The sequence below is a fragment of the Aphelocoma coerulescens genome, chromosome 1A (assembly GCF_041296385.1).
Source record: "Aphelocoma coerulescens isolate FSJ_1873_10779 chromosome 1A, UR_Acoe_1.0, whole genome shotgun sequence".
In the NCBI taxonomy this organism is placed as follows: Eukaryota; Metazoa; Chordata; class Aves; order Passeriformes; family Corvidae; genus Aphelocoma; species Aphelocoma coerulescens.
In genome coordinates, this window is record NC_091014.1 from 54,890,292 (window position 1) to 54,914,812 (window position 24,521).

The window sequence follows — 24,521 nt, forward strand, 5'->3', positions numbered from 1 at the left end:
CAATTGCTTTACAAAGTGCTGCAGAAGGGCTGTGGCCCACCCATCTGTGTGTCTTTCTTCAGTGGTTCCCGGGCCAAAAGTTTCCTTAGTTTGAAGGGTGTCACTTTCGTTCTTCAATTTTGGGTGTATGAACAAGGTAAGGTGTTGGAGGAGAATGAAAAAGAGTGGATCAGGGTATAATAAGACACTTAATAAAAACAGCAGGCAGCCCCATGTTTCTATTTGCTTCTTTTCCAGCATGTGAGATCCATACCTAAATGCAGAGGAGACCTTGATGTCTCCTGGAAGGAGATCATCACGGGTAAGACACTGTGGGCTGAGCAGCAGCAAAGTCATAGACCAGCAATCAGGAGACCTGGTGTATCTGTCAGACAATTATTTACCTGTTTCCTGATGTAGATGAGTTTTACTCCTTCCCCCCTTCTCAATTTTTTCTCTAAGTAATGAAGCAATTCATTGTCAGTGCATATTTTAAACACTGACTCTCTTGGTTCCTGTCTTAGACCCAGAACACACTTCCCAAAAGTTTCCTGTGGGCCCCAGCTAGAGCAGTTTAAACATTTTCCATAGTACGTGCAGTAGCTTTGTGCTGCCATGGGGTCCTCAGTTCCCTGGCTGCCTGGTCAGTCAGGGTAGTACCTGTACATACTTCCTGCCTGGGACCTGCTGCAGCTATTGAGGCCACTCTCAGCCTTTTCTTCACTTCTGATCACTCTCTCACACTGAGTTTTCCCGGTCTGTTTGAGCTGGAAAGCTCTTTGCGGAAAGGAGCAGGAGCTGATCTTGGCTTCAGAACCAGTCTGTGCTACTGCAACACTGTGAGAAAGGAAGAGTGGTTTGATGTGCAGCAATAAAGGCTGGAATGCCTATCTTCTCTAGGCTATCTGCAGTCTCTTCCAGAGAGGAGAGGCAAGTTCCCAATAAGAACTGCTGTGCTTGGGAAGCTGCCACTAAGAATTACGAGTTTTCCCCTAGACAGTCTTTTCCAGGTCTGCTGGCAGGATGGGATACACAGCCCCCATTGGGAATGTAGCTTGAGCTACTATTTCCCCAGTCCTACATAAATGTTATTCCCCTGCTTTCTGGGCAGCCCCTTGGACACAAAGGCAACTTTGAATATCTGGTGCCTTCTGTGTTGTAAAGGTGTTGGGCAAACAGCACTATCAGAGGCAACAAGAAAAGTGTGACGCTGACTGGAGACTGAATCATAATGTGCTTCTCCCAATACCATGGGTTCATGTGCCCTGCTCAACCTTACTCCAGAAATTTAACAGAAAACAAGATTAGAGAGCAGCAGTGTGAAAAGTTTCATGCTAACACAGGGTGGAAAATGTTTGGTGTTAAGAAGGCAGTCATCCTTCTAGTACAGTTTTCCATCATTGGGATTGCCTCCCTTTGAGGCAGAAGGGCAGCCCCGAGCCCCCGGGTTTTCTCCTTCCCTTGGCAGGAGGCAGAGGGAGGAGGAGGAGGGTCCCAGTGCCTGGGTGGCTGGCACTGCCCTTGGGACAGCTCGGTGCCAAGAGGTGAGGTCACCGCTATCAGGGAGGAGGGCAGGGGCCGCTCCCGTCCCAGCTGTTGAGTGTCCCGAGTCTGAGCACACGCTGAGCAGCCAGTCAGGACACCGCCAGGCAAGGAGATGTCTGGAGCGATTACAGCCATTCTCACTTTCCTCTCCTTCCCCCTCCTCCTGCAGGGGTGAGGGTAGCAATCATTTTAGCGCACACAAACCCCGATCACATTCCTTCATATCCCCAGGCATTTACACCCAGAGTCACTTCCAGGGGACCACAATCTAGATTCTCAGTTTTAGAGGGGACTTTACGGTGAACTTAAAAGACCTTGGTCTCCTGTATCCTGAAGAAGCACAAAAAAAAAAAAAAAAAAAAAAAAAAAGGCATCTTTAAGTGCTTCTAATTATAGTGGTATAGTGGTATTTTTCCTCCTGCTTTACTTATTTTCCTGCTTGGGTTTGGTATGGGTTTTTTTTTTTTCTTTTCTTTGCTAATTAGAAGACTAATTTTAGAAATTAGTCTTGTCCACTCTGGAAACCTAATGGAAAATTAGTAAAAATGCAATAGCAGGAAAATGAAAGTAAGCCTGGGGAAAGGTAATTGTTTATAACTGAGGGGTTTTGTTAACTGCTGTGCCTAATTAACACACTACAAAGGGGAGCCTTTGTTGAAACTTCCACACCCTGCTTTCTCAATTAAGGTACAAGAGAGATCATCATAAAAAGAGCTTGGAGACAGCTGGTATGTCCCCTAGCAAAGCTAAGCCTGATTTAGCATTCCTTAAACTAAAAAAGAAAAAAATTTTCAAATCCCCAAAAACCAGGACCCGACGATACCAAACATACACATACCCTTTCCTTTTTCACATGTGATTCTTTTTCTCCATGTAATGAAAAGCTTTTTTTCATTAATTCCTAGTAGAAATAAAAACCCCTTAAATTATGATCCTCATTGCTGATGTGTTTTTAGCCCACAGGAAAAAAAGGGCTAGGGTGATTATTTTCAGGGTTATGACGGCTGGTAGAAGAAACTTTACAGGAAAGCTGAATCATTGGGTGAGCATCTTGTTTTCATCTTTTTTTATTTTGCTATCCCACATCTAAGGGGCGGCTTATGAAAATTCAAAAGGCTTTTATACATGTACATTCCTCAATAAAGAGTCAAAGAATTACAGGCCTCTGCAGTGTCTCGCAATTAGCCACAAACTTACGTACAGGTGTGTGTTTCAAGTTCGGTGTTAGATGCAGCTGTAATCAGGAGAGTGGTGGAGCAGTAAGTGGCTTAAGGATGCTTTAACTCTATGTACAAACAGAAAAGACAAGGAGGGAGAGGACAGGATTTATCACAGGTTGAACGACTTGCCCCACTAGGTAGAAGAGAGAACTGCTACCATATTTTGTGCTTTAGATCTGTGTCATGCTTGGGCTTATAACTCAAAGTTCAAATAATATTCTCTTCCACAGAAAACCTTTTCACCTCCTGGATTTTTTTCCTTCCCTGGGACCAGTGCAAGAAGGCAGCAGTCCTTGCAGGACTCCTTACATCTTGGCCTAACACAAGTTGCTACCTCACGTGAGGGAACTCCAGAAGTCCCTGAGCACCTCTGTCCTGTGGGTTTGATTCCTCTAACACTTTCCTGTCTCTTGGTAGCTGAGAAATATTGCAGAGCAGGTGCTAGCCTGGGCAGCTCAGAAGCCTGCTATTCCTCAGTGAGTTATTGATTTTTGACCGGAATTGGTGTGTTATAAAAACACTCCAGCTGCCCAGTGAGTTGCTTTCTTTGTTCCAGAGTAATCTCAGGAAATGACGGTCTGATAAATGGGACAGAAGGGTGACTGTGTTAAATGGAGCTCATCTTCACCTCATCTGAAAGGAGGCTTCCCACAGTGATGGCACCTCATGTATCTGTGTTGGCAGTTTCTCACATCCTACAAAGCTAATGCCTCAGGAAGTCCTGGTGAATTTTCTGCTTTCTGTGCTAGCACTGTCAGTTCACTCTTCTGGTCCATCCCCCCGACCCAAACACGGGGTTGAGAATAAGGGTAACGCACCCATCTTTGTGCCCAGCTTCCTGCACTGGTCCACACATTCCCAAAGGCAGAGCAGACCGGCAGAGCTGTACAGAACAGTCCATGCTGACAATAGGAAGCTGGAGAAGCTGGGAGAATTGAGGAGAATCCTAAGGGAGCAGGAAAAAAGTCACAAATGTGGGAGGGAATCTTGGCAGAAATGAAAGGGGGGTTGTTGAGCAAAGCATGCACTGGCTCCAGATGCACAGAGCTTGCAATATGTTATGCTGAGAATCTGTGGGTGTGTTTATAAGACCTGCCACTGACTTGCAAGCACAAAGGATGTAACCTCCTCTTATCAGAAAAATGTGGGCTTCAGCCTTGCAGAAGAGGGAGAACGAATGCTTGAGTAACTTCACATTGGGTCTTCTTTCTGGTTGTAGCCTGACAGAATGATCCCAAAGTTTGGTTTTGACTGGACCGACTTTGGTTTCTGGCAGACAAAAGTGGTGTCTTTAATGGGGGCAGGCTACAAACAAGTTAGTTCCCCTGCAGTTCCCACAACAAAGTTACAGTGGGAATCTGGATGACTTTCTACAGCTCTGGAAAAATCCCTAGCTCTTAACATCTCTTGGGCATACTAGAGAATTTCAAGCTAGTTTCACTTCGTGCTCAGCCAGCTTCCTGAAATGAGAACCACAGGGGCACTTCATTTGAGCAAATATTTGGCCTTGATTACTGTAGCTGAGCCCAAAATCAAACAGTGGACTGAGCAGCACCATTAATGGAGCAGAATTTCACACAGTAACCTCAGGAAAGGCAGCAAGCTGAAAGTAGGGGTGCTTTCAAGGTTTTTTGTAAGGAGAATGTTAAAAAAAAGGGAGACTAAATTCATCCTGGTAGAGGAAGAGGGAAATGAATATTCAGCTAGATGCCTTTTGTTTAGAGGTCCATTAAAGGTGACTGATGCTGAAAAGCAATTAAAACAATGTATAAATTTTGTGAAGTAGTTAAATGCTATCACTCTTATGTGTTCTCTGAACTAAGCCCTTTTTTTTTGTAATAGCACAGTCACTCTGCTACTGAATTCTTGGTTCTGTGAAAACATGGCCCAGCATGAGACTTATGGAAGGAAAATAGAAGCAAAGGTGGCAGAAAGCTCTCCACAGCCCTACCTTATCAGAGTGAATTAAACAGTGTTTAGACTGATTTGTCAGTCTCTTTAAACTGTATTTTCCTTATCAGTACCTCACCCAAGCCTGGCTTGTCATAAGCGTGACAGGTGCAGGGTGACAGAGGGGCTGGGGAAGGATGCTATTCTCCTTTCTACTTATCCTCTGCTAAGAAGAATGCCCCCAAGCCCTTCTGAACTCAGGAATCTGAAGCATTTCTTACCCCCTCTGAGAAAGGGAGAAGGAAAAGGAGGTATTTGAGATGTTAATAAAAGCGCCTTAGCAATTGTTGAACCAGGGAGCTGTGAGACCAGGGCAGACAAGCCTAAAACTTCATATGTACTTGCTGAATTATCACTGAAAGAGCTAAGGTGTAACAGATGGTAGGAAAATGATCATTTCCTTCAGAAAAAAACAAAACAGCTTCTGTGGTTTTTTTTTAATGCAGGTAACAGGATTTTTTCTGCTGGCATTTTGGACAAGTCTGGGTAGGCCCAAGGCAGGAAACTCAGATTCCAAATCTAAGTTTTGGGACAAAGATTCTTTTGCTGGATAGCTTGTATTCGTGTTGTCCCTTTTGTATAATGGTGTTGGATGCCAGTTTTTTCTGAATGTAAAGCTGAATAGAACACAGTGAGCATCAAGAGAACAGGGCTAGAGGAAATACAGTTTGGAAGGGAATATAATGAACTAAAAAACTTCTGTTGCTTAACACTGTGGTTCCATTTAAATGGCAGAGGTACCTCTTAGAGGTAAAGAGCTCTGGGCCATTATTCTCAGTATGTCAGATCAGGAATATGGTGTCTGTAACCAGGCCAAAGGGAGTTGTAATCTCATCTCAGGGACTGGAGGAACTCACAAGCTCCAAGACTTTTCCTCAGAGAGAAGTTTTCATCTAGGTGTGTTTCTGAGGATACTTCCATGACTTCAGCTGGAGCACAGCTGTTTGATATCCTGCTTCCCCAGTAGGGTTCTTTCTACAGGATGGTGTCACTTGCATTTTATTGAAAGAAGGGGCTCTGGCATGTGATAAATATACTTACTGCAGTACAGTGGTAGAGAAGTGTGCCTCTGAATGGTATCCCAAATGACCAGAGATGCTGTATGTAAATGGTTTATTATTCAGCAGCAGACCTTGTCATTAATGTATTGAGAAAGTAAAAACACGTTCCTCTTTCACTAAAGTTGAAGAAAGAACTACAATGAGAGAGCAGGAGTTCAGCAGATTATTCACGTGGAACTGTGTGGGTGGAGGGTTGGGGAGAGGTGAAAAATAGAGTAACTGTTTTAAATGCTAGAGTATGCCAGGTACAGCTCCTCCCCTCCTCCCCAGTCTTGGGGTGCACATATATTTCCTTCTTAAAATTTCTCCATCAGCAAAGTCAATTTAAAAGACTCCCGTCACAGTGGCTCAGTTTAATCCCCTCCGCTGTGCTGATGCGTCTCTCTGAGGGCCTATAAACTAGATCAGTGAACTGATCTTTTTTTCTTGACCTTCTTTTTTTAGCTGTTCTTCAGTGATCCAGCGTACAATATGACTTTTTAAACATCTTCATCATCACTGCTGGAGCAGTGGTAAGCTGTGTCACAGCACTAAAACCAAATGCCAACAATAGCCAACACCTTAAATCAGTTTTCCTGATGAAGAGGGAGTGATGGAATTGCACCCTGACATATGAAAGCGAGCCAATTAAGCCGTACCTTTTCCACAGCCATGCCAGACGCTGGGTAGTGTAAGAAAAGGAGTACTCTCCTCCTAACATCCGCTCCTGGCTGCTTCTGAGACAGGTTACCCGGGACACATTTCACTTACCGGTTCTCTGACACACACACCCCTCCCACCCCTCAGGGGAAACATCACTTGCTTTCACTCCTTCCACATCTCTTAAGATGGCTTTCCACCTTTCACACTCTCACAGTTTGGATGTGGCATTTGTTACAGGAGCAGAACAATAAAGAGTCAGTATAAAGGGAAAAGGAAGTTATGTGCTAATACATGGTGCTTAAGTTGCAGACAAATTTCAGGTTGCTTAGAGGCACGAAGTCCGCAGACGTGGCTTTCCTTTACAGACCCGCCTCCAAAGAGCCACTTCCTTTTGCCACAACACCTGAAAACGCTTCAAGTTCTCATCTGCATTTATAGCTGCTGCTTTGTATGGGCGTATATATTGAAGCCACTTCAGAGCTGCTTCTCTAAAGAAATTCTAATTATGAATCTGCACTGGAACAGCTAAGGTTTCAAGGTTTTGTAAAAGCTCGGGCGTCTTAGCAACACCAGATTGTGACATTCTCCAGATCTGTACATGTATGGTTTCTGTCTAACCACAGTGGCTTTAGAGTTTTGCAATGTGACTCCTCCAACGGAGTAAACACCTTTTTGTCTCTGTCCCTTTTGTTGTTTTACTCTCTCCAGCTTGTCAGTAAGAAGCTAGTTTTGGCAGAGATTTTTTTTCTGCCCCCCAAAGCATTGAAAATTATTCACCAAAATTATTTTAGCCACTTTTATCTGTCAGATACAGAAATCAAATGTCCCTGCATTAATTGCTGATCAAAGAAGTGCCGGCTTCTCCAGGGCTTGCTGTTCACCAACAAATTTAAGCAAAGTTTGTTTGCAACAAGCTTAAGACCAAACTAGTCTTGGATTAGACCAGTGTAGGGGAAAACACTGTAGTTCAGCAAAATGGCCCTTTGTCTGGTGTGTAAAGGCTGGCCAATTGAAGAAGTATCCCTGGATGCTCACTGCTTCATAGGTTTGTTTCCCTCTAGAAATACCACAGTGCCATTAATTTATTCCCATCAAACTGGTAAATCTGTCTGCTGTTGAGATGTTTTCCAGAATTCAGTGACCATTACAGGTTCGTTCTTCCAAATGATGCTGGCTTGCAAACACTGATGGAAAATGTGAGTGAAGTTGATCAGAAAGATCCACATAAACATCCTGTGAATTTGTAGAAAGTAACAGATGTATAAAATCAGTCTGATAGCTCTTTTAGTCATACTTGTTTTTCTCTGAGGTGTGTCCCCTTTCCTGGGTAACTTCCTGCCAAAAAAAACCTGTTTCACTTATTTTCAAGGTAATCAAGCTACAGAAAACAGACATTGAAAATCTGACTTGCCTCACGTAGGGCCCATCTACAAATCTGACCATGAGGGGAACACACAGAGTTTTCTGTAGAGGTGGAATACAGTTTTTGTGAAGGGGAAGGATGGTGTAAACCTGCACCAACCTTTGTTCTGAACTCAGTTTTGGTGCTTTACTGCTGAAGCCATCAAGAAAGTTTTGATATCAATTAAACAGGAGTGGGACCAAGTTCTTAGATTTATATTAAAAAAATTAAAAAGCAAAAAAAAGGCAAAAACCCCCACCAAACCTTAAGAAGGCAGTCTGGTCTGACCTTAGCCTTAAATCTGAGCATCAGGAAGAGCAGAGCACATATGCAAGTGTGAGAGTCAGAGAAAAATAAGAAAATTTAAATTACCAATATTATACACTCTTCAAAAATGACTTTGTGACAGCCTTTTTACATCTGCATTTCATGCTTCCAGTCATTATCTTTTATTTCGAACATAACTACTGTTGTCAGTTCATGTTGCCTTTTGTACTTGCTTTCCTAGCTAAGATCTGCTACTTTTCCTCCTTTAAAAGCTCTGTTTAGACTTGATACTGACCGCTTTCCTTTGCTTACCTTTCCTTTCTCAGCCACTTGGCTGATGATGCAGCTTCTCATGTTCTTGAGAAGCTTTTGATATATTTAGTTACCTCCACTATTTTCATTCTGCTTCATTTTTGTGGGAGAATTTAAAACCCTGTTGTTCAGCCAGTAAATATCTTTCCCATATGTTGGTCACTTTTTTTCATGGCTCAATATGAGCCACTGGATTGTTTGACCACAGAATCATGAATGGTTTGAGTTGGAAGGGACATTAAAGATCATGCAGTTTCAACTCCCCTGCCATGGGCAGGGACACCTTCCACTAAACCAGGTTAACTCAGAACTCCATCCCCTCTGTCCTTGAACACTTCCAGGGATGGGGCATCCACAACTTCTCCAGGCAACCTCTGCCAGTGGCTCATCACCCCCACAGTAAATCCAAAGGTACCTGGTAATGTAGGTAACTGTCTGTCACAATTCCAGCTTCCTTTCATTTTCTACCTTGAACTACTAGCAAAGATCTACCCTGTATATTCCCTGCTCACTGCCAAATTAAATTCGTGTTTATATTTTGCATCTGTGTTTATATTTCTCACCTCTGCTTCTAACAGTGACACCTCTATGTCCCTGATACTCAGCTGTACAACCTTTCAGTGATTTCTCCCACTGTCTTCTGTGTCTTGAGATAAAAAGTTCTAGGATTGTTTCCAAACTGCTGCAGTGAACTTTCTAAGCCTTAAGTGTTTCACTCAGACAAGAAATGCTTACTTTAGGCACTTCTCCACTAACTTCCCTCTTTATTCAAGCCTCTTTAACTTAATTTGCCTCTTCTGCTTGTAGCTTTGATACTGCCACCAGTAAACTTTGCCCTGCATTTTCTGTCACTGGCACCTACATCTACAAATGTACCCTCCTTGTACAAAGTAGGAAGTCACAAAGGAAAGAAGCCTTGTATTTCTACATGCTCATAAAGTGTGCAGTAAACCTTATCTGCTTGTCTGGATCTGACATATGGATTTAGATATGCTGTACTCTTTTCAGTAGGACTTTGGTCTTGCATCCTGAGTATTGCTTCCTCCTTTAGCTCATCCTGAAGTTCCAGTGAATGTAAGGAGGCAGAATTACACCACCTTTGTCTTTTCACACCTCAGTGTTTCAGCATGCCTTTTTAAATATTATAAATTTAAATATATTTCGGGCCTCCATGAGCACATCCACTGCCTGTTCAAACATCATCAGAGGCTGCTTATGCCCAGGCTTCTGCCTGCCTCAGTTTTGTCCCTTAGAGTCCAGAGAAAGGAAACAAAGCTGGGTGAAGGGTCTGGAGAAGAAGTCTTATGAGAAGCTGAGGAACCTGTGGTTGTTGAGCCTGGAGAAAAGGAAGCTCAAGGGAGATGTGAACTAGGAAGGTACAGCCTTCCTGAACTGCCTACCCCATACTCCCCCTTGAACCGACTGTTTTATCCCAAAGTTCAGAATTTCAGGCTGGTGCAGACCTTTGTCTATTTCACGAGCCAAGCCGTCTGGGCCCGGTAAGGAACCTGATGCCCAAAGTCAGTAGAGGCATTAAGAGCCATTTCAAAGACGTTAACTTTCCTCTTTACATCTTTCCTCTCACACTTATTTTCAAGGTAATCAAGCTACAGAAAACAGACATTTAAGATCTGACTTGCCTAAAGTATGGCACACGTACAAATCCGACCATGAGGGAAACACACAAGAGTTTTCTGTGGAGTTGAACCTTTCAACGGCCTGAAAGGAGGTTGTATGCAGGTGGGGGTCGGTCTCCCAGGCAACCAGTGACAAGGATGAGACACCACGGCCTCAAGCTGAGCCAAGTTGGACATTAGAAGGAATTTCTTCACAGAAAGTGATTAGACATTGTGATGGGCTGCCAAGGAAGGTGGTGGAGTCACCATCCCTGGACGTTTTAAGATTGGATGAGGCACTCAGTGCCATGGTGTGGTTGACAAGGTGGTGTTCGATTGTAGGTTGGACTCGATGATCTCAGAGGTCTTTTCCAGCCTAATTGATTCTGTGAAACGAAATCTTGATGGCATCTTCCTGTCGCAGGTATTTTACACTACAACAAGGCTGAGTGGGAACCTCTTGACGGGACACCCCCAAGCCCCATCTCCGAGGACTTCTGGCCCGGCCTCCGGCGGCAAGGACCGCAGCCCGCCGCCCGGCTGAGCCGCATTCCCTGCTCCCGGCTCCGGCCGCACCCGCTGCCCCCGGGAGCACCAAAGGCCAGCGCGGGCCGCCGGTACCCGCCCGGCGCGGGGCATTGTGGGGTTGGCGCGGCGTGGGGCGTTGTGGGGGCGGCTCGGTAGGGCTCGACCCGGGCGGAGCGCACTGGGGGAGCCTGGCCCGACCCTGCGGCCAGCGGGCTGAGGGCGGGGTGGAGCCCTCGGCGCCCCCAACCCCCGCTGCCGCCGCCGTTCCCCGCCCGAGCGGCCGCGGGGCCGGGCTGGGCTGAGCTGGGCGGGGCCGGGCGGGGCGCGCGGGCGTTGCTAACGGCTCAACGGCTTCCCCAGCCTCCGCACACCTCAGACACTCTGATTGGTCACAGCGGCCGTCAATCTTCGGGAGCGGCGGCGCCATTGGCGGGCGGCGGCACGGGGGCGGAGCGCCCCGCCCGGACGGGCGGGCGGCTCAGCGGAGCCGGTGAGCGAGCGGCGGTCGCGGTGCCGCGGGAGGAGGCGCAGCCGGAGGACGCCGCACTCTTGCCTTGAGGAGCGCAGCCGCCGCCGCGGCGTTTCCTTCCCTCCACCGTAGCCGGGCTCAGGTGAAGCCGGTCGGGCAGGGCGGTGGGTGCGGGTGGCTCCGGTTTGTCCCCCCTGGCGCCGCGCTTCCCTCCCTCCCTCGCCGGGTTTGGCGCCTCTTTGTCCGGCCGGGCGAGAAGGCTCCGCTGTCCCGCCGCTCTCCCGCTCCGTCCGCGTGGGACCTGCCGTGCTGGGGTGCTCCCCGTGTCCCCCCTCTGCTCCGGGGCCGTGTGTGCCCGGGGAGTTGCCGCTCTGCTCCCTGCGCGCCCAGCGAACCGGCCTCCCGCAGGTGGGGTGAGTGGCTGGCGCTCTTTTCCAGCTCCTTCCCCTCCCTCCTTCCCTCCGGTGCCCGTCCCGCGGGGCAGCGGGCAGGGGCCAGCAGGGCCGCCGGGCAGCTGTCAGGGCTGCAGCCTGAGTCACGGGCTGAATACCCTCCTGCAGACACCGCCATGGGCTTGGCTTCCGCCCGCCCGCCCGGCTCCACTTCCTCGTTCGGTTTGGGCCAGGAGAGAGGGAGGGAGGAGGGAGTGACAGGGCAAGATGAAGCTTGCACGGAGAGCTCTTGCAGATAGCTTGTGCTTTCAGGCATCACCTCCAACCGAGTAGTAAAAGTTCTCCGGCTTTGAGTGGTATCTTTACCAACTTTTCCTCGGTAGGTGTGGAACGTAACAAGTTTCATAGCCCCCGAGGGTGGTGCCTGCCCAGTGTGTTTAATGAGGATTGCTCCTAATTTGCCTAAACGCAGGGTGAAATGAGTTTTAAAGGAATAACATGCTTCTGGTCATAAAGGGGGATTTTTCAGACGTAAACTTCATTGATCAGTAAACTCTGCATGCAGTGACTATTTAATTCCATTTTCTTTTCCTCCTTACAATTTATTTCCTTCTTTTTCCCTCTTGAAACACTGTTCGTGCTCTTGATCTTTCTTCTTTTGTAGGTTTTTCTTCCATATCCTATGTCATGATGTCCTGAGCCACACTCCATCAGAGTGCACTAAGAACCTAGGATTTTTTATAAGTGGGCAGGTCTTCTAAAGAATAGTAATCTCTCAAGTACTGCATTAAAAAAATTGTGCCTCAAACTTGTAAAGATATTGTAGTAGTCTGCAGGCCAAGGTCCATTTATGATTTGTCTGCTGTAAGGAAATACAAGGGAACTTGCATGGAGGCTGTTGAACCGTGGACTGAAAGATTAAATTACGCATTCTTGACTCTTGTATACATGTCCTGTTCATAAGGCTAGGTATGGTAAAGCTTTAACTCCAAAGTAACAGCCCTCTAATCAGTTACTCCCTGTGTAAAATGCTTTTGAAATTAGTCACTAGGTCACAATGTGACTAAGTTCACTCATCGATGGCATTCCAGCAAAAATGGCAAATCATGGTGCAGAGACGTATTGACTCACAGATGCACTGTCTGGGTCTGTAGTGCTCTCACAAGGTTTCAATGAGATAAACAAATATTTTTATTAACTAGAAAGTTGTAATGAGGGGAAAGCAATTGATAAGTGTAAGTAGCACAGAAAGGTTTTGAAGTTGTTAATCACAATTTCCAGAACTGTATAAACACAAGACTTTGTGCTGGTCTGACCTTGTGAAAGTAACTACAGGGAAATCATGCAACAGTTCCGTGATGCTCCATATCAAGTGGAACTGCCTAAATTGGCGTGTTCTGCTTCTTGATAGCTTTGTTTAGTGCACTTACTCATTGTGTGTGCACGGTCTTTATGGAGGTGAACAGGCAAAATTTTCTATAACCCTAAGGTAGGTGCAAAATTGTTAGCAGTGGATAGAATGGGGATCTGAACTTCTTTACTGACCTGAAATGTCAAAGTGAATGTAACTGCCCCCAAGCTGGTGAGTGATGTGGTTCTTTTTGGAATCTGGTGTCATCTCTTGGATGCTTGACTTGTATAGCCAAGGTCTGATTTTGGAAGATCTCTGGAGAAGAGTCTGTGCCCTCAGTGTTTGCTCTGCTGGGTAGCCTGTGCCTGTTTCTGTATAAACAGGAAGACTTAATACTCAGGTTCTGTCCGCCCAAAAGAATGGGTGGAGAAACTGAAGTCCTTTTATTAGCCTTTGTGTAGATTGTTAGGATATTTCTACCATGGTACTGGGTTGGTTTCTGGTTGTTTTGGTTTTGGGGTTTTTTTTCCTTTCAAGGTAATCTTGTAAGAGAAAAGGTGCCAGATGATAATTTCATCTCAAGAGATAAAGAATAATATTTTTTTCATTATTTCCTCTGGGTAGATTATTATGTGTTTCAGAACACTTTAAGAAGACAAATAGCTTGTGAGAGCTACACCATAATATTTTAAATTAATCTAATGAAAAATAAAAATAATAATAATAATAATAATGAAAAAAACCCTCCTTGTCCTGTAAAGTTGTAGGAAAGAGATTAGAAAAATCTCTCACTTAGGAAGCTGAAATAATCTGTTTTGTGCAGCACATTATTTAGGTATTATGCAAAGTGTTGGATAGTGTTTAAGCTGTGTAGCTGGTGGTATCTTTAATACTCACTCATCTTCAAGTTGAAAACTGCCTTGCAGTTGGACGTCACAGGTGCTTAAGTCTCTTTGAATCATTACTTGTCTCTGCAAATGTATCTACCCCAAATGCGAGACTTGTATTTACCGCTGCAACAAACTATCTTGAAAACCCGAACCATTATTATCTTGGAAGGTCTTTAAAAATAATGTACCAACTTTTTTCATTTAATAATTCCCAGGTTAGTCATGTGTCAGGCTGTTCACATGCAGATATGAGGGAGTGCATGTATATCAGCTACTACTAGCTTTGTGAAAATATACTTCAGTTGCACTGGGAGATTAGTCTGTCTATACCCAAATTTCAGATTCGGTTCTCCTAATTTCCAGGATACAGAACAAAGGAGACAGGACACATGTCAGAAGTATTGTGATTTCTGAGCTGATTCTGCTCAGTCTTTGGCTTCCACCCCATCCCTAGGCTTGTGTCTTGCCCAGATTTATGTTGCTTATGGATTAGTGTGACTGTGATAGGGTGAGATTATAAGTGGACCCATGGGAGGTACAGGAACTCATCTAGTTAATGCAGAGTTTACTGAAAGGGGAAGTCAAAGCTGAGGTTGTTTTATCTCCCACTTTTGAATACTACATCTGCTTTTTTTGTGTGGTAGCTTTCGGTTATTGGGTAACACACTGGAGCTAACTGATGACTAAAGTGCATTTTAGAGGCTCAGAATTAGCATGCACGTCTACTAAAAGGTGTCCAAAACCTTAATCCTCAGTGTATGATTTAATATATTTTTGTTGGTTTGACTCAACAGTGCACTCGGTGCCCTCTAACATACTTTTTTTAATCTTTGATTTCTTGTATAAATATCTTCTTACTCCTTGTTTTCTTAGTTTATAATTGAGGCAGAGCTGTTTGCATGTTAAGTAGAGAAATTGTGTGCCTGACATTAAGTCTTCTGTGGGTTGGAACAAAACTATAATAGCAGAGGATTGCCTACAGCAGCATTGTTTTTGCTGGCAGTTGCTCTAGCTTAATGGTGGCTCGGTGACCTTGTACCTTAAATTTCTTTTCAGTTTAACCACACCATGGTTCTAATTGAGTTTTCTAGTGTAGAAAGAGATGGAAACTAGAAACCTGATCTTAATAGAGTATGCTGAGGCAAAAACACAAATGTGACTTCTGCCCTGGAAGCTAATGCAAATGGGTGTTGTCCAACTAAACGAAATGCATCAATTTACAAGTTCATCTTAATTATGGTTTATCCGCTTCGCTTTTTTCTTCAGTGGCTGTGAGAACTTGTTCAGAGTACTCGAAGTAACAATCTCAGCACCAATTTATCTTGCAGTCCTAGGCCACTGTAGTGGGTTAGCAGCTTCTGACCTCACTCCAACCCAGTTGTGTTCAGCATAATGGATTAGTCCCCATTTTCAATTAATGGTCCTTTGGCCTGTTCCTGTTCATCACAATATGTTGCTTTTCTGAGCATCCTGAAGAGTCTGAAGAAATAGTAGTGTCTACAGTTTTCTGGTGATGGGGCTGTGATTGATTTCATTGTTTGATACTTCTGGAGCTTGTACTGCTAAGTCCTGCCCTTTTTAACCATAGCGAAATGGAAACTGGAAAATTGATCTGGCATACTTTGTTTACTGTAAATTATTTCTTGTAGAAGTATTACGAATGTATTGCTGCTGGTTGCAGAGAGGTATGATGAAATGTAATGCTGAATGCTGTGGCTTGACTCCCATGACCTATTTATGAAATTTATGCCTCTAGACTTCTGTACATAGGGTTTGGATTCTGCTTGTCTTCATGACTAGAAATTTAAATTTCTCCTAGTGCATGTATGCTGACTTTACTGAGAGCAGTAAATAAAACCACATGGATGAGCGGCTTCAGTAAACTCAAGCTAATAATTAATATGTTAAGGGAAACTTAACTTGGAAATCTGTATCATAAAGTATCCTTAGCTGATGAATGCTTCCATTCATCAAGAACTACCATTTTAATGAGTCTCGGCAGGAAATCCATTGTGATATATGCCTCTACACAGAACTTGAGTTCTGATTTGTGTGAAAGCAAAGTGGGCATTCAGACTTGTAAGAAAAAAGGTTTAGAGAAATTTTACAGCTCTATTTTGTCAGTCATGTGCAATCAAGAGGAGGTTTTTTTCCTGCTGGGCAGCTTCCTGTTTAAAATCTAAGACCTAAAGCATGCTCTTGTAATAGTTTACTTCGCTTTTTATTGTGTGTAGTGATAAGAGTATGTTCACCTGTGTTTTTCTTTTAAGCTCCAGATTTGACCAGTTCCTTTGAATTTAGGCTCTCTTAATCAGCCTTGAAGGTGCTGTTGATTTGACTTTGGTTAAAGTTGGTTATGGCCAACAACCAACCCAGTTAGTTTTAGTGACAGAGTTGTTTTAAATGTTCAAGGGGAAAAAAAAAAGGAAACCTACAGCCAAATTTAAATTAAAAATTAATTTTAGTTGCTTCTGTTTTTTTTCCAAATGCGACTGACTTAACAGAACTGTTGTATCAGTTTGTAGGTCAGTTGTTAGTGAGTAAGCTCTTTTTGACAGGTACTGTTACAGTGTAGGTCTGCTTGCCATTTAGTGCAAGAGATTCCAATATTTCCATGACAGAATTGATAAAATCAATTGTTTTGAAATGTGTGAACAAAGTAATTTTCATTGGTGCGCTATCAATTTAAGAAAAGGAAACCCTATCTTGGGATTTAGACATATTTGAGCAAATACAGGGTGTTTAGAGGTAAGAACTTCACGACACAATACTGAATGTAAATCTAAAGTCAAACCAGTGAACTGAATTAGAAAGTTCCTGGCTAAGCACTTGAAACTAGTTGGTTTATAAGGTAAATTGATTTTTGCACCTTTTTTTAAATGTAGATGAAGAAAATACTCTCAGGCTTCTGTTTTGGCTATATCAGTGATAGTTTAAAATGTAGAGGAAGGTATTGACATTTTGCTTTGGGTTTTTTGGGTGGTTGTGAGGACGGATGGCTGTGTGTTTAACAGTTAGTGGAACAGGTCAGAAGGGGAGGATTTGAGTTGAAGATCCCCGGAAACAGCAATTTAATTCATGAATTCCTCATTGTGGTAACTGTCTAGAAAACAACTTTACTTTTTGCTTGTAAATGCATATGAAGTAGTCCAAGAAATACTTCTTTTGTATTAGTGGAATTTTATTTTTTTAACAGAATGCCACTTATTATATTTTATTCTTCATAGTTGTGGTTCAGACATCTTTTTTCTGTTATTCAGAGATAGAAATGGGTTTTATCCCTTTCTGACATCAAGTAGAATGTATTCAGACTTCTCAGAATTATTTTAAAAAGTGGAAGCATGGATGCAGGTACAGAGTAGACTACCTAAAATAGTTAAATAATTGGATACTTGAAACTGGTGTGTTTCAAGTGGATGTGTCTGTATAATGACCAAGAAAATTTTCTTTCCTAGAGGAGCATAAATACCAAATAAGATTTTTCTACAGGCATTCTCAAAAACTCTTTAAACTGTGACATAGGATTTGTGACTTAACCCAGACAATAAAAGCTAAGTGAACTGGTTTATGTTGCAGTATGAATCTTTATCAAAGACACTAAAGTCTTTGACATTTCATTACACAGTAAATTACTGTGAATTGGTTTAATGGCCCTTTCCAAATTTAATGCAGTATATGATGGGAAAAGTAAAATGAGAACACACAAATGTGATGAGAAAGATGGATTCGTCATAAAAAAAGGATTGCCAATTTATTAGGCAAATTAATGTGACTTCTAAAAACTATCTACGTTGTCCATGTAGCACTGGCATATACATGTGCACAGTCAGTTTATCTTCTTCTCCCACACGGTGGGAGGTAATCTTTTGTGTGGCAAATCTTAATTTTTTTTCCTAATGGGCAGAATTATATAAATTAATTCTAGTTCTTTAGTGCTTGAAAAACTTGATGTAGCCTTAACTGATAAATATCACCATGGTATATTATTGCTGATTCTGTCAGGAAAAAGTGCAGCTGCAGTAGTGGTTCAGCTCTTGCTCATGTAGATAAGGAGGAGAGTAACAAAGAGTCACGGGATTGTTTGGGTTGGAAGGGACCTTAAAGATCATTTCGTTCCAATCCCCTGCCATGGGCAGGGACACCTTTCACCAGACCAGGCTGCTCAGAGCCCCGTCCAGCCTGGCCTTGAACACTTCCAGGGGTGGAGCATCCACTGTTTCTCTGGGCAGCCTGTTCCAGTGCCTCACCACCACAGCACTGCCGTGTATATGGTTGTGGATGATGTTGTTAACTATGGTGGAAACACATGAAACCGTTTGGCTTCTCTATGGTCAGTATTTCCTTATGTGTTTTTTTTTATCCTTTTAGGGCAGAAAGCAAAACTTTATTGGAAACTTTCAAATTATGTTTGTTTCCTCATATGGGAACCATGGAATGTCATACCAGTCGTCTGTCAAAAGGAGATAATTTTCTTTTTTTTTCCCAAAGAAGTCTTTTCTTGTATTGCCAGAATAGAGAAAATCTTATATGCCATATAGCCATGATTGTAACAGTCCAGACTTAGTTTCTACTTCAAGTGCCCTTCCTTTTACTTGTTTGAGATTGAAAGATGAGTCCTTTCTTCTCCTCTAACACAAAAATCAGTACTTCAGGAGATCCAGACAGGAGGGCATGGTTGGGTGAATTCTAAAATTAGCGATGCCTAATGCTGTTCCTTTTTAAAGACTGATATATTTGCCAATGAGAGAAGAAAGCACAGGTCAGGGAGGCAACAGAAGACAAGCTTGAGGCTGAGGTATACAGCCCAAACCAGTGTTCCTCGTGTGCTCTGCTGCACCAGGAGCTTTCTGTAGAACGGTGCTTATATTGGATGGCAAAGAAGCTGTGCCAGACCTTGAATGCAGTAGGGAAATGTCACAATCTGGATTTTCAGACTATCTTGAACATGGTATTTATGAGCATAAGTATTTATAAACCAAACAAATATAATAAAAATAAAAATTTTAAAACTATAAATATTTTCAACCTGGCCTCCTTACACATCCTTAAACTTAAAGGCTATGTAGCTTTTTCTCCGTTGTTTAGGAGTTGCTGGGTTTTCATGTCCAGAAAAAGTCATTCTTTTCCAGACCTTGACCTCAGAGATCGCTGTCATAAACAGAGATGTAGATCCTCTTATTGAACCCTTACGTACTGCTAGAAGGCTTGAGAGTCAAGCTTGGACCCTGTAAAGGTGGTAGACTTCTCTGTGCCAGGGTGTTTGCCTGCCATCCCCATAGCTGCTATTAATGTGCAGCAGAATGATTTGAAACAAGAATAAAAATATGAGATGTAGCAGCAGGCTGTTTGTATGTAGTACTAGTTTGGAACAATAGGTTGAGCTGAAAGTGTCTAGAGAAACTTTTGATGCAAAGTAAAAATAATACTTAAAAAAATAGTTTACCAGACGTATTTGCACTGATTCTTGGCTCTTTTCAGTATGAGCTGGAAGATGATTAGTAGTATCGATGCTGAGATCAAAGCAGTTTGTTAGTTAATGTTAGCAAGAGCAATTGTTCCTGTAAGATGACTTTATCTTGGCCACATACATGCTAAATATTTGCATCTAAAAGGGTGAACCAGAACCATATTTTTGGTCTCTGTATTTTGGTGTTATTGTTTTATTCCTTGTTCCCTCTTGCAGTGAATTGAAACCTGGCATTGACAGAGATGACAGGGACTGGTAATTGATGTATGTAGAGCTACCTTACACAGTGCTGCAGAGTTCTTGGCAGATACCTTTTTAGCCTTAAATCAGAATATTAGGGAAGGGATGAAAAGTGACCCTGAGGTAACAAAGACAGGTTAAAACTTTCTAAGCTCTTCCCTTCTCTCTCATGCAATGTCCGTAGGGAATTCTGCATGCCTGATCAGAACTTTTGCAGGCCATTATGCTGCCTGAAAACAAGTCTTCCAGCAAAACAGCTTGAACAGCAGGGATGGGCTGCAATTTTCTGAACTACAGCTGTCTCCTTAAGTGGGATTACTTTGCTGAGTGGTCACGAAGAATGTGTTCTCCCCCTGGAATGTTTTCCTTGTGGGCACACTGTCTCTGTAAGAGGAATTCTCTCCTCTGCTTAGAAGGCATGTACTGTATTCCACTAATGAGAAACAACAGTTGCAGAAAGTGTATTATGCAGGATTGTAAACTTTGAATATTTATTCAAAGTGAATGGGTTTGGGAGGCAGCCAGCCTAGCTTTGTCATGCTAAAGACTGGACTTGAAATCAGCAGAAGGCTACCCTCCCCCTCCCTAAATCAGTGTTTGGTGTGTTTAAACAATGTGCACAGGCTTCATAGAGCTGATTAACTGTATTGGTGCCATCTACATGGTAGTGTGTCTTTATGTCTCACTGAACTCATAAGGTGCAATTAAAATAGAGGCAAGCATACCCTCCCTAGCATTAACTTAGGGAAGCTATGCCTGGCTTTATTTGCCTATAACCTACAGTGGTTAATTACTGCATGCAGTGTGGTTGCCCAAGATCGTTCCTGTGCTTCTCTAGCCTGTGGTGAAGCCTGCACTATCCTGGTTTTAGTCTGTGGCACCCAAAAGTGCCTCTTCAGATGGGCGTTAATTTTTGGTTAATGTACGTGTGCTGTGCTTGTAGGACTGGTCTCACAGTCCCACTGTATTTGAATCCAGTGGAGAGAAAAGGCGACTATTAAGTGGCATGTAAATGTCTGCTTGTACATGGCTTTGTGGCCTTTGCACTTTACCGTAGGAAGTCCCAGCTGCCTGAGCAAACCTCCTCTGTCAGCTGTTACAGTAGAATATGTGCAAGTGCTGCTTCACACATCCCAGAGTGCTGCTTTGGCAGCTGATGAAGGGAGCTGGACATGGAGAAACCAAGAAACATTTATTCCGTGTTCGCTGTTCTGAGGATGCATGTTGGGTACCTGTAGGCCACCTGGAAGATGCAGAATTTCCTTCAACTTCTTTCTTCTGCCATACACATGGTCTGGCCAGTAGGTCACTTTTGTGCAATAGAGGTATCACTTACGCATTAGATAATTAGATTCCTCCTTGATTCTTAGAGTCCCACATACAGAGAGGATACTTTAGTGCTCTACCTTGAGTTTAATTTACAGTAATAAACAGGGTAGCTGGCAAGTCTGGGCAGCACTACAGTCAAACTGAATATGCAACAATAATTGCCAGCAAACTGCATTCCAGTTGTGAAATAAATCTTTCAACAATGTATTGTGTGCGTCAGACTGTGACTAGAGAGGAAAGCAGTGAACTACAGTAAGCCTAATAGCAGTTATTATGAATCCCAAATAAAGCTGAAATAGAAGAAATGAATCTGCATGGCAGCATTCTGAACACAAAGGGTAAGTGTAGCTCAGTGCCTTCAGCTTGAGGGGCTGTCTGTGAGGGGGTGTTAATTATGAGCTCAGGTACTTGCCTGGTGGTGTATTCTCTCGTGGGATAACTGAAATTGGTGATTCTTGCATTCAGCCTGCAGCATTGAGCACTGCTGTGTGTCAATATACTGAACTTGAGAAATAAGCAGATATAACCTGTCCATCAGTTCAGCTTCCTGCCAGCTTTTCCCTTTCCTTTCCTCTCCACCTCCTCCTTGTGATTCATTTCTCACCCTTAGTGATTTAGACTCCAGTTTTTATGTAGGTGTTGCTTACAAATTGGAGCAGTTTGGGCTAACAAACTTTACAGTTTTCTTTCCCATAAACATACTGGCACTTGGAGCTGTGAAGTGTCAGCCTAACATAAACATATGAGATCTGAACCACTTCTTAGTGAATATAAGGGAATTATAGGAAGTTTTTTATTGGTGAGTTAGGGGTTTTATATTGTCAGTTCATGGTCACTGTAGCTAGCCTGGCCACTAAAGTCTATTTTAGACTAGTTTAGTCTAGCTTTCTAGCTGCTCTTAAACCTGATTTGATGAACTGTATTCAGCTGGCTGGGGAAAGCGAAATAGTTGAGTTGCAGAAATAATGCAAGTATTAGCTGTTCAGATCATACGCTTAGCAGGGATTCCCATCGTAGGAATGTTACTGGCCAAACTTAGTTTGAATCATTAGCAGCTTCTCAAAGTGAGATTATTTTTTAAATGCTGTGTATTAAAAAATAATCAAATTTCTTCACTGAGTGCCACTTAGTTGTACCCGAAATAGGGCCATAAGTGACCAGTAGTGCTGTAGTTTTCTAGTGCAAAAGTCTTCTCTTGCTTATAGAAATGTATGTTCCTTTTGTTCTGTGAAAGGACAGCCCCTTTTGTCTTGTATTGCGTCCTCTGACTACCTGCTAAAGGTAACACAGTTTGGAAAGTGGTGGGAGAGTTGTGTTCCTGAACTGCTTTTAAAATGTGCACTCTTTAAAGAAAGGAAAATTAACTTGTAGTCTAAATATGTTTGCTATTTATTGTTCATTGTTTTTGACATTGTTTTTGTCACCCTTTAGGGTAGTTTCTCTTGCACTGCAAGTAGAAAGGCCACTAGGCAAACCATGTGGGAGAATTGTTTAATGTGAAATCACGGACAATTTGTAACAGTGTCTTACTGGTGGATATGAAACAGAAGAAAACATCTAGTAATTATCCACTTATGTCCCTTTTCACATAGGCTCAGTCTTACAGCAAAGTCCTGAAGTGGTGATCTGAATTGCCAAGGATTCAGTGCATGTGTATGGCTCTTTTGCATTCTCCATAGCACAGTATTTCACAAACTTCTCATGATTCATTAAAATAGGGAAATGAAATAGTATGTGGTTAAAGCTGTCTATTCCAGTGTAGTAATGCATCTTTGCTAGGAATGAGGCTGAAGCCAAGAAAGAGCAGTGTGGGGATCCCTACTTTAATGATGGTTCAGGTAACTCAGACCGGAGCTGTTTCCTTGCCCATCCAGTGCTCTAGTACTTGTAAGTGTGATGCTTTAACTCTTGCCTTTAATGCTCTTCTGAATCTGTGAATCTGTTTCTACTTCAGCTGTTGCCTCCATTGTTTAGTAGAGCCCAAGCTTATCTTATTGAGCAGTTGCCCACTCCCAGGAACAATTCTGTGGCTACTGACAGAGTAAATGGGGGGAGCGGGAGATGTAATACAAATAGTTACCAAAAATTAAATTGCAAACAGCTTCTGTGCTTCCAGCAGTTGCAAAACACTATAATTGAAAGAAAGGGACCTTACAGCAGAGGTAGCTTTTAGACCTTTCCAAACCAGATAAAGTGTTTGTTCCTAGGTTTATGGGAAGCACTTGATGCTTTGAGAGTGTGTGAAGTGTCTTACAATTCAAGCCTTAAGGCTATGAAATTGCAGGAGACTAAGGCAAACTTCTGTCCATATGATTGTATTCCAGTGAGGGTTTGGAGTAATTCTGCCCAGTTCAAAGGGAGTGCATGTCATCTTAAGTTAAATCCAGTGTTTGACTTGTTCCTCTCAAAAGAATCTGTCTGCTGGGAAAGATGTATGTCAACAGGGCAGTTGGTATTATTTTTTTAAGGTTGCACTACACCTTGATGTTTTGGTCCTGTCCTGTTCATGACTGTAGAAGTTGCTTTGTCTCTGTCTGTGACTGTATGGCATCTTTGTAGCAATTATGTAGTTAGATAAATGGCAAAGAATGTCTTTTGGCCCCTGAAATAACAGAAAACAAGCAGAGTTTGACCAGACTGCTATGAAGCACAATAAGGGACCATACTGGGTTAACGGGGAAGTGACTGTAGTATGTAATTTTTGGAAACAATACTAGGAAGGAGGCATTTAAACTCAAAACAAGGATGGTCTGTCTTCCTTCTGTATTCTTTGGTCGTCTTGCATATAGACTGGCATCAAAAAGAATATTGTTAACGGTATTCTCATCTGGCAGTTGCACAATAGCCATGTAAAGATAAATGCCCTTGTCCTACATAATTATCTACACCCCAAATGCAAACTACCAGGCAAACAAATTGCTTCCTAATTTGTTCCTAAAATGGCAATGGTTTGCATTCATTGTGAATTGCTGTAAGAGCTTACTGGGCTTGCTTGCTTCCTTGACCACTTTAAGGGATTTTTATAAATTCCCAGTGAAGTGCAGCATAAACTAGGAAGAGAAGTTGAGGAGTCCATGAGATAGAACTTGCTGAATCTGATTCCTCTGGTACTGTTCTTGTGGAGAAGACAAATTAATGGTTGGTTTGTGGTATTGCTAGTTTAGACGCCCTGTGGCTTCGAAGTCAGCCTCGAGAATAGCTCTAATGCCATGTTATCTTAGCTTGAGCCTCTAGTCTTTTACTTCTAGTACGTGAGGATTCTGTTCTGGAGCGCATGACAGCTAGTTTAAGATGATGATAGGAAGACTGCTGCTGCCATGCAATAGGGTAATTATCAAGTCTCTTTCAGGTTTGAGGTGCAGAGCCTTTTTGAGTCTCCTCACTACTATCTGGTAGTACTTAAAATATTAAAACTTATATGTATTTATATATACAATATATTATACTCTATATATATATAATAAAAATATATTAAATGTAGTGTTTGGTGAGATTTTAGAATAGCTGTGTTCTCCCCTTACTGTGAAAGTTGTTTTCAGCCCTGAAAATAAAAAGGTACAGATGCTCTAGAATGATCCCTTACTGACTGAAGAATGCACCCTTGTAGTATGTGAGATAATTTGGGGTTCTCCTCCTGCAAGGAATTTGATGAACCTCTCTGTAGCTATCTTCTTTCCTTAGTTCTCTTCAGATCTATGACTGGCTGGGGATACCCCTTGAAAGATTTCTTGTGGTCTTACTTATTTCTTAGCCAAAAAGAATGCCTTTATTCTAGAATATATCTCCAAGGTGTCCTGAATGCATGCATGTACTCCAGCAGCGAGGAATTGAGGACTATGTTTCAGTGTAATGTGGGACACT

The 24,521-nt window shown here is 42.8% G+C and overlaps 1 protein-coding gene and 1 long non-coding RNA gene across 4 annotated transcripts in view; both read left to right on the forward strand.

Annotated features, from left to right (window-relative positions):
- The first annotated feature begins 2,167 nt into the window (after positions 1-2,167).
- Positions 2,168-8,407, forward strand: LOC138104103 (uncharacterized). 3 transcript variants are annotated; one of them, XR_011147933.1, is made up of 4 exons: positions 2,272-2,397; positions 2,481-2,566; positions 2,975-3,121; positions 6,200-8,407. It is a non-coding gene; the product is annotated as an uncharacterized lncRNA (long non-coding RNA). The 3 variants fall into 3 exon arrangements; XR_011147932.1 differs by lacking the exons at positions 2,272-2,397; positions 6,200-8,407 and adding an exon at positions 2,168-2,252 and having other exon boundaries at positions 2,975-5,996; XR_011147931.1 differs by lacking the exon at positions 6,200-8,407 and having other exon boundaries at positions 2,975-5,996.
- Positions 8,408-11,000: 2,593 nt separating this feature from the next.
- Positions 11,001-24,521, forward strand: part of MYH9 (myosin heavy chain 9) — a 69,703-nt gene continuing 56,182 nt past the window's right edge. The window contains exon 1 of the mRNA XM_069002899.1: positions 11,001-11,133. The gene's annotated coding sequence lies outside the window, so the exon portion shown is untranslated. The remainder of the gene's footprint in view (positions 11,134-24,521) is intronic.